Source organism: Merops nubicus, unplaced genomic scaffold, assembly GCF_000691845.1.
Source record: "Merops nubicus isolate BGI_N331 unplaced genomic scaffold, ASM69184v1 scaffold8278, whole genome shotgun sequence".
Lineage (NCBI taxonomy): Eukaryota > Metazoa > Chordata > Aves > Coraciiformes > Meropidae > Merops > Merops nubicus.
Genome location: NW_008623603.1, coordinates 38,248 through 41,967, shown reverse-complemented (window position 1 = coordinate 41,967; position 3,720 = coordinate 38,248).

Sequence of the window (3,720 nt, the reverse complement as noted above, 5' to 3'; positions counted from 1 at the left end):
GAGCTATGCGTGCAGGTTGAATCATTGAATTCACTGAATTCTAGCACATACATGGGGAAAAGGACCATGAAGATGTCCAGAAGAACTGAAAATCTGTAGTGTGACAGAAGAGTTTTACACACTGTTTCTGATACAGGCCAGGATGCCATTGACCCAATACAGAAGATAAAAGAAAATAAAACTTTTAAGCTAAGAGAGGGTTGGCACAACAAATGGATATGAACAAATGACAAACAAAGTTAAGGCAGAAATGAGAAGCAGAGACGGACAAAATCCAAATGCTAACTAGCTTTAAGATGGAACCTAAAGATTTAGATAGTGTGAGTACTTGCAACAGTAAGGAGTTAGATTCAGTGACCCTTTTCAGCCCTCTGACAGGAATACAAAGGCCTTCCAGAACGCACCTTTCATTGAAGCGTGTAGCATCAACGGAGACAAACTGCATCCAGGTCAAAACAAGAGATTTAAAATGGAGGTCACTCACAGTCTTAGAAATGAAAGTGCTACTGTGGAATTAGTTATATTTGTGAAATATTTTTTTGCTGTAACTATAAATTAATCAATGCCACAAAACACAATTCATATTTATTTGGAATGTAATTGTTTTTATCTATAATTTTTAATACAATTTTTTATCATATTATATTACTTTAGATTTCACTGAAAAATGAATGATGAAGCTAAATATAAACTATGCAAGTAAAAAACAATTCACATAATGACATACTTCAGTACATGACTTATCTTAAATGTCTACTTAATTTCAACCCCATAGGGTATAAAATTTTTAATTGACTTTTTCCTCCTGTTTTCCAATATGTAAAATGGAAGTGCATACTACAAGAGTTTCAGTTTCTATAGTATCAGAAAAAGTGAGTTTTTCCCAGTTCTATGTAGCAATCTGCATTTGCTGCTCCATATTATTAATATAAAGAACTACTATTTGTAGTTTCCACACCAATGTGTTTCATTTTGAGAGTTCTGATAATGTGGAAAGGCTGATTTACTTTTTCCTAGTCCTTGGAATTTAAAAGAAAACAAAATATCGTCAACTGATCCTTGAAAAATTATAGATTCAGAGAGAAATCAAATCGTATTAAGTTATTTTGAATTTTGGAAGCAAACTTAGAACACATTTCACCACTTGGTAGAACAAGAATTTACTGCACTGCAGATTTACTTACCAGTGAGCAAGGTATTTCTGGTATTACTTTTTTACAACATCTTTGCTGTGTGCCACAGCAAACTTCTGTCTTTGGATTGTTGGTTTTCAGAATTAAGTCCTTGTAATCCTGATAATTTCACTGAGGGGTGCCCTGTATTCTGACCTTTTATACTACATATATAGATTCATTTTCTGGATCCAGAATGTGGAGAGCAGCTATGAGAACAGTTATGCCTATGAAATTTCTACTTAAATCTGAAAAGTGTGTTAGGGGATATAATCTCATGAGAGTTTTACTGTTTGGGGTGAAATCTGTCAAGGACAGGCAATACCATTTAGACATAGTTAATGCTGAACCTTCAGTTAAGCTCTTTTATGGTCTTGAATTTCATTAAAACCCAAAATACCTTCCTTCCCACAAGCTTTATCTCTCCTTATTGAAGAGATCCTTCACTTAATTAGCAATAAATTACAATTAGAATCAACAACGCATTGGTTCAAGGGGTTCAGATTAGCAGTGCGGAATAATAGGAAACAAAATATTAAATTGCTTCATCCCACAATTCAATATAACCAACTTTTCCAAGAAAATGGCAAAAGAAGTTGCAAAACACACATTCTCAGCTTTCCAGCTTGAAGCCCTAAGGAAATGGCCTGGCTTTTTCTCTGATAAACGTCTTAGAATAAGCTGATTACAATCCTGTCCAAGTCAACAAAATCCTGTTTCTGCCTTTGTGATGTGTTGGTTGGATTTGACAAAAAAAGGAAGTAATTCTATGGGGAAATCAAGCATGAATGTCTGTATACTGTGTGTCTGACTCCATTTAGAGGTGTGCTGCACACAGAAAGAATATTTTGTGGAATTTATTACAGCACGATAGTCTCTGCGTTTGTATTCTAATTGCCAGTGTAAAGAACTGAGGGTGGAAAACCAACAGAGGTCAAAATGTCTGCCCATGTTTTTAGTGATATATCGTGCAGCTTGCCCTACAGTGTTAAAGAACTACATCCAAAGATGATCTTGTCACCTGAAACTCTAAGACTGATGTTTTTAGAAATAAAATCACACCTGAATACACTGAAGGATACTTTCACCAAGACATAACACCATCTGTTAAGATCTCTACACTCCCAACTGCACTTCGATTAAATAATTTACAGGTTCTGCAATATTTGCCATGTTATGCAGACAGTGTTTTGGATGTCTTCTAGAAAGTGGTTAGGGGTACTCAGACTAGGGTTGAATCCTATAATCTGTGTTCAGCATTGCTTAAGTCCTGATAGGGTACTACAAAACATTTTCTAAAACGCATAATAAATAATAAAGCAAATTTGGTGATTATTCTGAGTACTAGATACCCATATGTTAATGTAATATGCTCTGTCCCTTTACACTACAATGAAAATGAAGACTTCTGGATGAGTGATTTCCTTGACATCTATTGAGATACACTCAGCTCCTCAGCTCTCTAGAAGAGTTTTGGACTTATTCTTGTTCTGGACAATGAGAAATATATATATATATTAAAGCATATAAAAAAAAAAAATCTTCTCAAGTTAAAGTTAGTCCAAAAAGCCCACACTTATTAGACCACACTTCAGAATAATTAGGGAATTGAATGCACTGATACTATTAACTTTTCATAAGAATAAGACAGCAGTAAATAATGAACAAAAGAGATCTGATGAATGAATCTGTGTTTATACTTAGTAAAAATTTGATTCACTGTGAAAACCCAATGACTCAAGGCTGGAAAAGACTAACAAAATAATTTTAATTCAAAGTCTTCTGAAGTTAAGATCTTGATCTGTGTGCTTTCTTTTAAATCAATATAGAGAATCTTAATTAATTACTTAAAATATTGAGGAAAAAAATGTAGCTATGGAGAAGTGTAATAGTTCAAGATGTGTATGAAAATATCTAGGCTCATGTTCGTCCTCCAGAGAACAAAGCAAGTCTTGTTACTCCCAGACATCCTCTTAGTGTGTGAGTGAGCTCCATAATATGACAGCTGAATTTAGATGTCCTAATGTGTGGTAGGTATCAAAGGTCGCATTATTAATAATGGACATCTAACCAATTCATTCACTGGAGGTTTGAGTGTGATTCAACTGTACAGTCAACAGATGTTCTCTTCCTTAGAACGTCATGCTTTCCAAAATATGACTTGAGATCCTTATTCTTCAGTGTACAACATTATTTTAGCTGTTTAACATATTTCCATTCTTTCAGTCACATGCATGTTTATTACATGTTCTGTTTCAAGGTCTCTGATAGCATCAGTTCATATAGGATAAAGAATGGATCCTAGTGCGCTCACTAGAGGTCCATCTTTGTTAGATGCTATTGAGTGAGTTTTGGTTATGTTATTCAAGCAGAGTATATAATCGGCTTATGTTGATGCCATAATTAACCCCTCTTACATCAAGACATACTATTGATAGATTCACTTATTTCATGGTTTTGTGTAAGACAGCATGATGCTTTGTTGCCAGTCTGGTACTGCAAGTGTTTTATTGAAGTCCCTTTATTCTTTCTAATATCTGATCCCTAC